Below are 14,923 nucleotides of genomic sequence, written 5' to 3' on the forward strand. Positions count from 1 at the left end.
GTAATTGCATGGTAATAGGACTGCACCTGTTTACCAGCTCTGTCTGCCGTTTAAGATGAGGGCACTGAAATGCAGTTAGGGAATGAGCACTGGGCTAGTTACTTGTGTTCAAGAATGCAGGCTGCACGTGAGAGACTAACGTTGTGCGTAGTCTGGTACCACACAGGTAATGTGCCTGTGGCAGTTTTAAATTACAAATTCTACCTGTCAAAATAATGCCTATTGATAGGGCCAAACATTCCTTTTTAATATTTACAAGTCACCAGTAAGTAAGCCTTATTGCCCATAAATGCAGGGTGCATGACATTTAAAAGTAGGACATGTAAAAGGTAATGTTGAACATGTCCTTACAGTGAAATATCCGCAAAAGATATTTTCATTGTGCTGCTCCCATAGAAAAACACTAGGCTATGTTGTAACATTTATTAAATGCTAAATTTGGATCAGTAGTAGGCAGAGAATTAATTCAATGTCTCATTTTTATAGTGATTTAGAATCCAACTTAATGATTCAGATTTTAACTTACTATTTTGCAAATGGCACTTTTAGAACATTGTCATTTTTTTCTCCTAATACCAAACAGCCTTTCTGCCAGTATTCAGTATCACATATTCAGTATCACGACTGCAGATGGCTCCCCTGTAGTGAGATCTATATTGCTCCGAGGCAGTGGAAAAATGATTTAGGGGTGGGGCATAAGTTCCCCTCCTTGGTAGTATGGCCATGGGGCTATTCCCACTAACCTGATTAACTTTAAAGGGGCCTCCCTTGTCATAGGTAGACACCTAGGCCTGGGCTCTCTATTGTCCTGATTGTCTCAAACCCAGGGGGAAGGGGTAGCTGCCTTAGAACTGGGTTAGAGGACCAGAGAGAACGGGCTGCTAATTTCCATGGCCACACCTCTGGGTGGACACAGGTGCTCTGCACAGGGGAAGAAGGGTTCTGACATATTGGATTGTCCCATATTGATGCACAGGAGGTTTGGGACATGAGCGGAGAAGTGATATGGCATCCTAATAGTGACCAGGGGTGCCTAGCTTCTAAAACATTCCACCAACACTTATAAACCCCTGCACAAGGGAGAGACAGAGAGCAATCTCTGGACCTGCACCAGAATAATCCTAAACAGCTGGGAGGAGAAGCCATCTGATGCCCCTGAAGGATTAAGGGCATAGAGCCTGATAGAGATTTTGGTGGAGGGGCCTACTCTGTCTAAAATGGGATGAATATTCCATTCACTGTATTATGATTCCTTTATAGCCTATGGAAATTGTAATACGGCAGATGGGCTATCTGTAACGTTTGTGACGGAGTAACCCATCCCTCGAACTCTAAATCAGGCCCTTTGTCTGCAGCTAACACGTGGGACTAGATAAGCCTCTCCAGGACTAGGGGCCAGATGTAGCAACTTTGCAAATTGCGACTTGCAATTTGCGAGTCCGAGCGACTCGCAAATTGCAACTCGCAATTTGCAATGCAGAACGGTGTCTCAGTCGCTATGGGGTCGCAAAGACCCACCTCATTAATATTAATGAGGTGGGTCGCAAATCAGCAGACCTCCATGTCCGTGACTGCTTTTAAATAAAGCAGTTTTTTTTTTTTTCAAGTGTAGCCTGTTTTCCTTAAAGGAAAACGAGCTGCAGTTAAAAAAAAAAACGAAACCTTTTGTTTGGAAAAAATTTTCAGGGCAGGTAGTGGTCCCTTGGACCACTACCTGCCCTGAAAAAATAATTTGGGGTCCATTCACAAAGGGGAAAGGGTCCCATGGGGACCCCTTCCCGTTTGCGAGTGGGTTACCATCCACTTCAAGTGGATGGTAACTGCGACTCCATTTGCGACCGCGTACGCGGTCGCAAATGGAGTTGCATACCACTCCGACTCGCAAATAGGAAGGGAACACCCCTTCCTATTTGCGACTCTGAAATGCATTTTGCGAGTCGGTCCCGAGTCGCAAAATGCATTTCTGCATAGCAACCTCAGGTTTGCGACTCGCAAACCGTTTGCTACATCTGGCCCCTGGGGTGCTAGTCCCCTTATGCCACCTGAGGACCACTTGTGGCAGATCTGAACTCCACTGCCCCTGTAAGTGCTCTGCACTGCAGCAGGAGGTGGTGGGGAATGAGAGTGTGAGTAATCAGCTACTCTGATTCCCAGTACGGAAGGACTCACATCCCGCACAACTAATATTTCAATTTCATGCATCCCATAAACTTATGAATGTAGGTCTTGTATAGGTGATTACTTTGTGCCAATACAAAATAGTGCATTGTACACAGGAGGCTTTCCTTTTTCAACATAGTTTAGTGTCCCTTGAAACAACATCACATGAAAATGTCTTTGTTGCATCAATGCAAACCCACTAGCACTATCAGTTTCTGCCATCCCTTGTCACTACCTCTCCACCACAACCTTTTGACTTGTCCATAACTCTGTAGCCTTATGCACATTTTTCCTTAATCTGCAAATCAGGGTGATTAGTGGAAAGTAATTTTGCCCTATCTTTCTAAATGCAAATGTCCCAACAATATTTCACACTACAGACACTGCACACTGTCATGAAATTATTTCCTCCCTTGAGAGGAGATTCATAGGATCACAAGGAATGGCTGACTTTCCTGAAATTGCCATATTCACACCTCAAACCAATAGCAGGAATAGTGCTTTCAACACAGCTCACTTTCAGCAAAGGAATCCATGCCTGTAATCACTCATATTGGTCATGCCCTGAATAGAGGCATTTGTGACATTTTTGCAGCTTTTTTAGTAGGTTCTATTAAGTTCTAAAATGGAAGAAAGTTTAGGAATTTCAATTGCAGGATGACTACGGAAACGTCATGAGAATCCAGCACCGGAACAATATTTTTTCATTTGCTCTTTTTCTAGAATTTTATTATGATGCTAGCTTTCTTTGCACTATTGTCTCCACGTTCAAGAGACGTGTGAAGAAGAGTGTAAACCTCTTCTTGAATGTGGTTCATCTGACCTTTCTCTGTGCCATATTTTGAGTCGCAAAGGCAAAATTTGTGTTTGACTTGGATCCTCAAAGAAACATACAACAATGCCATATATATGGTTAAACATGGGATGCTAATGATTTCATTTAGACTTTTATGCACATAAGGTATTGTTAATGTGTTGCTGCGGATTCTACCGCTTTGTTAGTACGATCACTTTATTCCAGTGGGCATGTCCCTGGAAGAATGGAGCCTGGCTTTAAAAGCCCAGGGTCAATCCTGGTGCCTTGTCACTTCCTCCCAATATTAATTGCGACAGGCACAGTGGACTTTAAGCAAGGGAAGGAGGTAAGGATTGTGAGGTTAGGGAGACAGCAAGAGAGAAAAAATAGATGGATGGAAAGAAAAGTATACCACGAGGTGATAACAAGTGTGAGGATCATTTGAGAAATTTTGCCAGGGATGCATTTGGTTCCCCATTCTGGCCCTGTACAAACATATCCAGGGTAGTATTTATTTAAAAATCAGGAATGTTTCTATGTAGAGATATGCAAATGGAAAAAAGGGATCATCACAAGTGATGAAAATTTCTCAGCAGTATTTGAGCAGACACAGACAATATCTAATTTGAAGAAAACTGACAGACTCCAAAGAAAGTAGAGGAAAGTTAATGGTAAACAACTCGATCTTATTGAGGTTGTGAAACAGTCACAAAAGATATAAGACATGTGTCACAAAAAAGTAATAACCCTGCAAGCACATACTTCTCCGACTGGGTTCAGATAAGCTACTATTTGCAATTCACGAACATTCCCAGCAGTACATGCATCAGTCATAGCTTTACAGGTCTACTATCAGGAATGCCATGTGACAATTTGGATGTTGCTATTCCCACAATGCAAAATTGTTTCCAAATTATAGGTCTGGATGGGAGATGCTAGTTGCACATTTCTTCCCTACTGGGAAATTGCTTTCTTTATATTCTCAGGAAAGCACTGCCTGGAAGGAGATTTATTCAATCACTGCCAGGAGAAATCCCCAATCATTTGCAGAGTGGGAAAGGATTGGTGAGGAGTTTGTGAAAGCTCATGAATTCGCGAGTTTGTGGGCGTTCCCAAATTTATGATGCAAACAACCCCTTGACATGCCTGTTATACTTCCCTTGCATAAAGTAGACTTCTGCGTAATTGTACGGAGTTGTGGAGAGCAATTATGCATGAAGTACAATGATCTGATCCTAGACGTACACAAGTTGCAGTGTTGCAATGGACAAAAGGGCTAGTGCAAAAGCCAGATAAGCAGCAATATTGACATCAATCAACAGCTGTGGTACTGTATTTGCTTCTTAAGCATGTGGGACGGATTCAAAAGATGACAAGAGGGCGTCTGGGTCATCCACAAAGTACCGGTGAAAAAGCGGATAGCAGCAGCAATTGGTTAAATTAAAAATACAATCTAACAAGATACTTTACACAAAAGTCATCAATATAGCCTGAGCCACAGTGAAGAACCAGGAAAGGACAAAGTGCAAAGCCGGATAGCAGCGGCAATCTAACAAGATACATCACACAGAAATCATCAACACAACGTAGCATCTGGTAATGTCTACAGTTCGCATGATTAAAACTGCAATTTAATTTATGCTTAGTAGAACTCATCCTTTCAATTTAACTCACTTACTGGAAACAACTCTCCAGCTAGCCCTTTTAATTTCCATAAAAAACGTCCTCAATTTTTCTAATTGTATTTTGATATCTCTGATTTGTGTTCTGTAACACCGTTTATAACACTATGTTTCTACTTCATTTTACCTCTTTCTCATTCAATATTACGAAGAGGTCTAATATTTAATTACATTAGAAGATGTCAAAATCTTTTTACCAATTCTTGACCAAACAAATTGTTACTCAATAAGATTTTTTTGTTTTAAAGTTATACATTCAGTGTTAGTATTTCACTTTAGGCAGTTCAAGCAAAGATGCCACAATTGAGTTTCCTCTTAAAAACAATATGCAACTTGGAATGACATCTAAAATCCAGCATTTCTCTCCCACTTACTTGTGGGCTTGTGTCTTTTAATGCTAGGAACAGGCTTCCCAATGAACACTGCTGATTTCCAACACATTTTTCTCACAGCATCTCAGATATTTAGTTTTCCACTGCTAATGGAAATGACAAGGTTTCTTTCTGAAAAGATGAATTTTCTTACATTACACGGGTACATCTATTGCATTCTTGCTTAAAAGGATTCTCAGATCTACTCTTGTATATAAACTTCAAACAAGTGTTTCTTAAAAATTATCTATTATTATAAGTGAATTTAGGTAACCCAAGATATATTTATACACAGGAATCTCCTTATGCAGCACAATAGCAATACAGTTCCCTTTAAAATGTTGATAGAAAGACAGCAGTGTGGCTTATATTTTTAGTTATATGCACTTTTGTTTGCCTATTCTCATATTTTATTCACCAATAAATGTTTCTTGAAAAGGAGCGCTTTTAGGCTGTCATTTTTATTAATGTTGTGGTACCTTAATGTTGTGGTGCCCAATTACTAACTGCGAACTGAACCTTAGGCAGTGGTTCTGCTTCATGTACCACTGTTTGAGAGAGGAGCATGGTGTGAGAAAAGGCTGAGGCTGGAACAGCAAGTGATTCTACAAGTACATTACTATTCGGAAAATTCACAGTGCTTGCGATTGTGTAAAATGAAGTTGATGGAAGATTTTAAAAAAAGTCTGAATTGAGGGTATTTTTTTAAATGTCATGCGAGTTCTGTAGGACTATAACTAATTAGATCCCATTGAAGGGAGGATACATTTTAAGTGGGACGTACCATACACAGAAATGATTTAGAAGAGATGTACACATGATTGGAGTTGTGAGTTGGAATGTTCACGAGAAACACAAAGCTGGAAAATAGCATGTAAAGGATGCAGGGCACATTTATGTATTGATGTGCGGTCATAAAGGTGTGATGTATGATTTAGACGTTTCATATGTGCAACAGGAAGAGGGATGATGCGGCCCGATTCCTGTGGTGCGAGCATGTTAATATGCTGGTGGCACTGTGTTTGCGAAGCCCCTCTTTGATGATTGAAAGATAGTAATGAAAAATCCAGGCTTCAAGATGAACTGCTTGTTGTATTGAGTTGTTAGTTACTTGATGCTGTGGTTACAAAGATTGTTGTCCGAATACAATTGTTAGGGGATACTCTCTTCTCTACACGTCTGCTTCACTTCTTTCTTTTCCTCTCCCACCATCCCTACTTTATTTTCATGTCTGATCCATTTTCTCTAGCTGTACTTGCTCAAAGCTCCAAAAAAAGCTTGACTTTGTCACATACATCCAGCTAATCACCTTTTAAGTCTATTCTGAATACAGAGTATATTGTTGTACCAGATGGAGGATGAAGTTGACAAACGGCAAATATGCTGTGATACAAAAAAATTCTATTGTAGTTTACTTCGTACCATACTTGCATGGCAGCTACCCACCTGAATATATTTTCAAGCTGTGGACATCTTCAATGTGGCCTCTGTTGCAGGCAGAACAATGGGTGTAAACCCAAGACAGTGATCTCGCAATGCAGCACGCTCAGAAAAATGAGGCTCAAAATGAAGGGCATAGGCAGGGGGGATGGAACCAATCTCTCTATCTGGGATAATAGGCAGAAGTCAGTGAAGGGACATAGGCTATGACGTGGATGCACTGATATCATTGTGCTGATTTATGCACTTGAAACCTTTTCCTGCTACACAGCTGAGTGAAAGACACCTGGCCATCACATTCCATCCTAAGAGGACATGGAGGAGGCTTTTGCAGTACTGCGAGCAGCTGGAATGCTGCCTACAGCATACAAGAGACCCGCCCATTGCATCAAGGACAGAACGTAGGCCCAGGAAAGCAGCATGCAAGGGGTTCCCAGCCGCTCTATATGCTTGTACCGCTATCCCCTATCCCAAAATAGGGATGGGGGAGGCTTGATAATGTGTTAATTGAGCTGTGGAGTCTCACCACAGGAACCCCATCCTTTTTAACCACACCACACAGGACCCTCATTAAAGTTACCCGGGTACCTGAGTAGGTGTTTTTATTTCCCTAGTATAGCTGGATCCCTCTTTCCAGGAATAAGATTAATTTACGCACTCCCTCCTGTTCTTTTAACAGTGAGGTTGAGTCCGCCCAGGTGGCACTGTCCTACCTGGGTGGGGCTAGGTGGTCATATGATGAAGCATGACACTATATAGTGTGTGAGACCACCTAGTCCGTAAAGGAAACTTTCCTTTCCTTGTTTTTTCCCCAGCTCCTCTCCTTCCCCCCAGACCGAACATCACTACACAGCCCACCCAATTTTCACCTCTAGTTGAGGACTACGAGTGGTCTAGCGTTACAATTAGTACACTACTGACCCCCACACTTTATATACAACCCCGCACTCCCCTTTTTTGTGATTGTGTTCTTGTGGGAGCCGAGTGCGGTTGGTTTTTTCCCCTTGCTCCCATCCGCTCTCCCTTGTGTAAAGCAAACAGGGTATTACACCAAGGTGAGAGGGGTACTGTTGGCCATAGAGCAATGTCCCGCACCATGAGAGTAATATTAATTGTAGGCGGGGAACCAGCGCAACTGCCATTTCCTTTCCCAGAATATAGACTATGCAGAAACAGTGCATCGTGCTGAATGCTTTGATGGTGATCCCATTGTCGTAGGAACACCACAGGCGGAGTTACGATGAAAAATGTTTTGAAAAAGAAATGCCTCGCAAAGCATTGTGGGGCGAGTTTCCTGAATGCAGTGAATATTGTAGTATTAGCTCTCCTGCTGTAGCGGGAGAGCCATGTGAGGATTTCTGTGTTTTTATTCTATTTGAAATGGTCCAGTTTGTATATTTTTCAACTGCTAAATTTGCATGTAAGTGTTAGTCATGTAAAGCACTCCTCAGATGAAGTTTGCTCTATATGAAACTTCAAGTACTCATGTAAAGTGCTTCTCCGATCAAGTTTGCACTATATGAAACTTCACACACTCACGTAAAGCACTCCTTCGATCGAGTTTGCACTACATGAACCTTTTAAAAAAACATTAAATAAAGGAAAAATAACTCCCCTCCAGCTTGTAACCTTTGTTTGCAGACACCACAAAGAAACAGCGCCATGCCCAGAACAAGAAAGAGGAAGAAACAACATACATCCGTGCAGCACATAATGCATTTACCTACGGAATCAGGGAAATTCTGACAGGCAGGTCAGGGAATGAAGAAAAGTGATGGGTGTGGTGCAAGCCCACAGATGTAGATTACAACATGTCGTGAGACAGCACATGCACGCTGCCTAGGCTCAACCTAAAGAGGAAGGTTTGGGCCTGACAATAGGTTTATCATGTCAGGTTGAAAAGGCAGTTTTAAACTGCAATCACAGGCTGCAATGGCAGTCATGAGGCATGGTTAAAGGACTACTTACGTGGGTGGCACAATCAGTGCTGGAGACCCACTAGTAACATTTAATTTATAACCCTGGGTACATGCTTTACTACTTTACGAGGGACTTACAAGTAAATTAAATATGGCAATTGAGGCCCAGTCAATGTCCTCATGTTTTAAGGAGTGATTGCGTACACTTTAGTACTGGTTAGCAGTGTTAAAGTGCACAGAGTCCTAAGGCCAGCAAAAACGAGAGCAGCAAAAATAAAAGGAGGAAGGCAAAATGTTTGTGGGAAGACCACCCTAAGGCTGACACGTCTAATATTGAGTATGTGATATTTTGTTGAGTCATGAAGGACTGGGTGGGCAGGGTGAGAGAAAGAGAAGGAAAAGTGAACTTAGAGGTAGTCCTGGTTCACACGAGCTAGGCTTACAAGGTTCATAATTTGAGATATAAGAGTGGTAGTATATGGGGACAGTAAGAAAGTTGAATGAATAGACGTGAGCTAATCCTGCTCATGGTGAAAAGTGGCCTTTTCCACAAAGACAAGACCTATGTTTACTCCTCTCCCAATGATTACACATAACCTGTACCCTGCACATACAAGATCAAACATTCTTTGCCTTTCTTATTCTTACACTTGCTACAGGTAGCATAGTGGGCGACATTGCAATAAAAAATAGATACCCTCAGCTGTACGTGAAAACGTATGGCAGGTCCCAAATCTTATAAAATAGTCTTGACACTATTTGATCATGGGTCCAGATCTACAAATCAGCCCTATTATGCTTGGAATGACACTAAAATGTTCAACAGCTGGCAGAGGAAATAGGTGATTAACTGCTTCCAGAAAGTGATCCCTAGTATAAGGTGGCAGATAACTACACATTTTCTAAAAACTCAGTCTAAATAAATCTGAGAATCTCATTGCATGCTTGCATCCTAGCAAACAGCAGAACAACATTTTTGGGCTTTACTAATAAATACGTGAATGCACAACTTCTGCTAGTGTCTGGGGAATGCGAGTGAAAAATTGCATTTAAATTAAAATCACTCACAATAGTACACACATGATTCTACCAGGTGTTCATATTCCGATGGTGCGAGGGTGTCCAGATGTTTATTGTATTGCTTATTTTTATATGACGGTAAGGGGGCATGCGAGATAGAATGAGATAGTCGTCCAAAAAGTGGATATTGGTCTTGTTTGTGATGCTTTGACACTCGTTGATATAAAAAAAGTTAGGAAAATAAGGTTACTTGGCAACCTGAGTCACACAGCCAAGGTAAAGTATGTGATAGCATAGAAGTGGAATCCGCTCCAACACTTATAACATTTTATATCACAGATTAAGAAGCGTGAGCCTAACCCAAATGACTAAGTTCTCTACACACCTACGTCAACAGATACAATTGGTGGGTTTCATCAAGAATGAAATACAGTGGAAATATTGAAATTACATTTACATAGCACTTAGTACCCCTGATAAAGCACTTTTGAAGCGCCTTACGACGAGTATCACGCTACCCGAAGCGCAGAGTTAGCGACCAGTCCATTTGTTTTTAGGGTTAGTCTTCTTACATGCTAAGGAAATCATTCTAGTTATTTACTACAGTTTCTTTGTGAGAATGAGTGACTTAGATGTGATCATTCGAAGGGGTTGAGTGAAGTGAGAAACAAATACTAGGTGCAAGAGACATTGGAAATGTTTTTAGAAATAGAAGCCTAAGACAGACAGACATTTAGAGTAGTTTATATACAGAATAGACATGCAGACGGTAGAAGGTAAGCAGAGGTGCAGATAAATACGGGATAAAAAAGTAAGTAAAAGTTTAATTGAATGTCAATTTTTCATGCAGGAGTTCAAGGAATATAGCAGGTGGAGATTGTGTGCATTTAATCTGTGGATATAAACCTGTTGAAAGAAACCTTCTTAAATTTAGCTCTAAAGGAATGTGGCTTTTACAATACTTCTAAAAGAATTTAAGAGGTGTCAAAGATACTTCCCTTGCTGCAAAACGGAAGCCCAGTGCTTGTTGAGGCCACTTTTCAAGTGACTGTCCAGCAGTGTGACATTCAAACACATCCTATTACCAGGAATTACAATTTGACATCATCAACACACTCTATGCAATGCACACAATACTTTCAAACCCAGAGAGACCACTAGTGTGTACCTATTACAGCAGTATATTTAACAATATAAGGTACTGCGGCAGGTTATACAAATCATGTGCACCATACATAAACTACACTTATAATATACAACATATGTTATGTAAACGCCCACCAACTTAAAATATAACAGGGAATTGATAAGACACATTTCAAAAATTATTAGTGAATTCAGTTTATGTTTAGAAAGAAAGAAAGAAAGAAAGAAAGAAAGAAAGAAAACTAATGTGTTGATTACAGCATCCATTCATGTGATTACTAGTGATTCTATCATGACAGAGGACCGCAGGACGAGAGGACGAGTTCTATTCTTCTATGGTGGTGTACAGAAAAGACAGAGTGACACTGACTTTCTAATGTGCAATATAAAGAATATAAGTTTAAATGTAGGGAGATCACTGTCAGAAACAAATGAGAGCTATTCCGTCATCATGAAAGAAAGTCAGGAATAATTCGTAGGAGATAAAGGCAATCCTGTATGAATTAGATTGTCGGTGTCTATGAACATGTGGAGACAGTCAGTATGGTAACTGTTGAAGTCCCAAGTATATAAAAAGACAATAAATGAGGTAAGTGTTGCAGTACGCAGTGAGAAGAAATCTCAATGAATGTGACTGAGGAAGTTGTTCTTGGCACCCGAAGTATTCCACCAGGCACCTTCGTTTTGTTGGGTGAATTTGTAAAAAGCCATCCATGTTTTGGACGAGTATCTTGTGGAAAAGAGGCCCTGTCATTGCTGAAGTCAGTAACCTTGAACTAGCAGGGTCAAACAGTTCAGTATGTCCTGTGAGAGTGTGTGGTGGTCAGGCTTTATTGCAGAGTTAAAACACTGTTGGAACGTCCCTCCACTATACTAAAGAATGAATGGAATTTCTTGAACTATCTCAACTTTGCTGTAAAATTAAAAGCTCCCTATAAGTTATTTGTGCCTGGGTGGCACTGTTGATAACTGTGTGCTGTATGAACATTTAAAAAGTATAAATACCCGGCACTGCTAGTATCGTGCTGCTCTTCTACGTGTGGAGGGTATTCTTATTGATATCAATCCAACTCCGAAAGTGGCAGCTCATCGAATTAGAAGAGGTGTTTCCAAAGCACAGAATTCGAAATGATAGAGAGCTGCAGGTTCACAACTGAAAAGAGATAAGCGTAGTTAAAAGTGCTCATTGTGTAGGGGTAAGCAGAAGTGGTTTTTGACAACAAGTTTTTCCAATTCACACACAACTGTTTGACTATAAAAGAGTCTCCATGTGATATTAGCAATATAATCCCATACAACCAAAAACACTCACTTCCTTTGAGGTTCTGCCAAGATTATGCACCTGATTGGCAGACCCCAAGGATATCAACCTGTGAAGAGTTAATTTGAACTTTGCACTTTCTACTGCATTGTGGTGGTTAAATAGAGTCGCTGAGGTTTTGTCCTGAGGAGCAAAAACACTGATTATTGATGGTGTGGCCATGATCCTTTCACAACAGAGAAACAGAGAAACAGCAGTTCACTCTAAAAAGAATTGCATATTTAGCATTGACGTTCTGAGCAGCAGAGAACCAAGACCTACTTTGTTGTACATCACTCCCTTGGTACATTCATGAACTATGATGTGCTACAATATTTTGCTGGTCCATTAAGTAAACTATCTTGGTGTCTGTTTAGATGTCTGTTTAGATGAGAATTCATTAATGAACACAAAACCATCATACATTATCTTAAGCATTGTTCACCATTTATCTGAATTAAATGAAACTATTAATATGATCCTATACAATCTTCATCATGTGATTACTAGATATTTGTAGTAGGCTTATACTGTGGTTTTGTTAATACTTTGTATCTTGCCAATGCAAAAGAATTTTCACCAACATGGTGGCATGGTGTTGGAAATGGTCCTATTTCTACACGGTCATCCCCAGACTTTTTGCCTTCTTCCTCCTCGTTTTCAGACCTTATTTTGTTGGCGTTAGGACTCTATGCACTTTACCACTGCTGACCAGTGCTAAAGTGCTCTCTCCTTAAAATATGGTTACAATGGCTTTTCCACAATTGGCATATTTAAATTACTTGTAAGGCCCTATTAAAGAGCACTATATGAGCCCAGGGCCTGTAAATTTAATTCTGCCCTGATTGTGCCATCCACTACAGTAGTCTTTCCAACATGTCTCAGGCCTGCCACTGCAGAGTCTTTGTGTGCAGTTTTAAGCTGCCATTTCAACTTGGCAAGTGCACCCACTTGCCGGGCCTAAACCTTCCTTTTTAGTAAATATCAGTCACCCTAAGGTAGGCCCTGGTTAGCCCCAAGGGCCGTGTGCAGTGTATTTAAAAAGTTGGACATGTACTTTTAAGTTTAACATGTTCAGGTAGTGAAAAACTATTAAATTCATGTTTCACTGCTCTCCCATAGGTTAACATTGAGGTTACCTTGAAGCAGTCTTTAGGTGTAACTTCCAATTGGCCAAGGCACATCCCACAAGTTACTGCTTTGCCAGATTTCATGAACACATTTGCAGTCAATTTCAAGGTTAGGTCCATATTTGGTACAAAACAGATTTAAGTGCAGTGCCGACTTTGATGTTGTTCATGCCCAATTTCTGCCTTAAGGCATCAATTGGGGTTTCAAGTCCAAGCCGCAAAAAGCGGCGCAAAAAGTGTTTTTCAGTTACTATTGTAGAATCCCCAAACCTCAGCCCTATAAAGGCCAGCCGCCAATGTTTCAGCTCAGTAAGCCTGCAGAGTTAATTTGATTCGTCTTTGAATGCCACTGAAGCACAAGACTGCATTGGCATATTGAGACAGACTTGTTTCACTTTTAGCCTTCTTTCTTGCCCAGGATACATTTGCTGCAAACATTACTCCCAGATAGTGATAAAGGTCAACTCAGTTTAGCAGGCTGCCATATACAATAAATGCCTTCCCCAGTCTGCACCTTGAGTTGGTGATCATATGCTTTGCTTTTTTTTATACAAATCATGAGGATTTTACTCTGTTCAATAGCTTTCAAAGACTTGAAGTAAATTATGCATGGAGAGATCTGTGCAGGCCTGATATACAGCATCATCGGCAAAGAGAAGAGTTGGTGTATTTTCCCCTCCTATTGATGGAACCTCCAGATTAGAGGGCTAGAGGTGATTCCCCACATCATTGAAGAAAAAGGTTAAATTGCAACAGAGCTGAGATGCATCCTTACCTAACACCAACCTTTATTTCAATACTTGGGCTACGCTATCCTCAAATGCCAAGTCTCACTGTAGCTGTTTTGCTGAGATGGCCTTGTTTAACTGCATTTATGAGATTCTCACAGAGACCTAAGTCCTGCAGGCTCTGCCACAGAACTGAACCGTTCAAAGGATCGAATACCATTTTGAAGTAGGCTTTGCCAAAGAACTGATCCATCCACAGGATCAAATGCCATTTGAGGTTGACCAAAGTAAAAAAGAGGGTTGAGTTTTTCAGATGAATGTACTTCAAGCAGTCCCTATAAAGCCTCATAACCTGATCAGTTGTGCCTTGCTTTTTCCGAAAGCCAGTTGGGATTCTATCTGGCCTGGTAGCTTTAATTTGTTCTTGAGTGAGAATAGATACTCAGAATTAGGCTTAAATTAGTCACCTCATCCTGTTTTTGTATATTAGTTGGATTATACAAGGTCATGAAGTGCTCTACTCAAATATGTGATGAAATTCCTTCTTCAAGGATTTTGGCTGGGCCTTCACAACCATAGCTGGTCAGTTCCCAGAAGTGCCTTGTGCTCTTCTCTTGCATAGATGACTGTAGTGCTGCCCAAACTTTGACAGGAAGTTTTTTATTTTATTTGATAGAGTCTTTATATTCCTTCTTCAATTCTATAAGGTGGGTTCTCCCTCTGAGGTACTTCTTCTGCTGTAAAGCATTGGCTAGTAACATCTTTAATGTTTGGCATTCTTTTGTCAAACCATTTTGATGTTAAAATTTCTAATGTTTTGAATACTGCCAGATAGCCCAGTTATGGCAGATTTATCACTCTGGCTTAAATTTGATGTTACTTTTAATTCATTTTGCATCTTAAGAATTGCAGATGGATTTGTGGACTACTTTAACTTTAGCATTCCCTTATATTCAGAGTTCTATTGGATTTTCTCGTTCACTCTGTCATGGTTTGCAGGAAAGCAACTAATATTCCGGCAAAGAATATTTGTTCTGTTTGGTTTCACAATATCTTTAGCTGAGTCAAGAAGTTTTTAACTCCTAATCCTCGTTGAGCCATAATTTTAGCACTTCTATTGCAGGTCGTGGCCACCCTCGATCCTCCTCACAATGCCCAGGTAAAGTGCCAAGACTCCATGTTCATAAACATGCAATCAATTGTACTCGCTCACATGCCTGATACAAATGTG

Source organism: Pleurodeles waltl, chromosome 2_2 (assembly GCF_031143425.1).
Source record: "Pleurodeles waltl isolate 20211129_DDA chromosome 2_2, aPleWal1.hap1.20221129, whole genome shotgun sequence".
NCBI lineage: Eukaryota > Metazoa > Chordata > Amphibia > Caudata > Salamandridae > Pleurodeles > Pleurodeles waltl.